General features: G+C 56.0%; 1 protein-coding gene across 1 annotated transcript in view; it reads right to left on the minus strand.

Annotated features, from left to right (window-relative positions):
• KLHL21 (kelch-like family member 21) overlaps positions 1-216 on the minus strand; it is a gene marked incomplete at its 5' end in the record, with an annotated part of 4,210 nt that overhangs the window by 3,274 nt on the left and 720 nt on the right. The gene's annotated exons all lie outside the window — the stretch shown is intronic.

The raw sequence follows: 216 nt of genomic DNA on the forward strand, positions 1-216 counted from the left end.
CTCCCGTGGGAAGTAAGGGCATCCATACAAACTAACCATGTGGTAGCCCCGTTTGCACATCTCTGCCCTTAAAGCAGAGCCCCGTTTTCTGTTTGTGACTAGAGGACAAAGTTTTCTGTTCACCTGCATTTGACCTGCCCTTCAAATCCCTGCCAGCACGTCCCGCACACCCAGAGTACGCTGTTCTGCAGCGCCCTGCTCCCCAGGCTCGGCGGG

This window comes from Apaloderma vittatum, unplaced genomic scaffold (genome assembly GCF_000703405.1).
Source record: "Apaloderma vittatum isolate BGI_N311 unplaced genomic scaffold, ASM70340v1 scaffold35951, whole genome shotgun sequence".
Lineage (NCBI taxonomy): Eukaryota > Metazoa > Chordata > Aves > Trogoniformes > Trogonidae > Apaloderma > Apaloderma vittatum.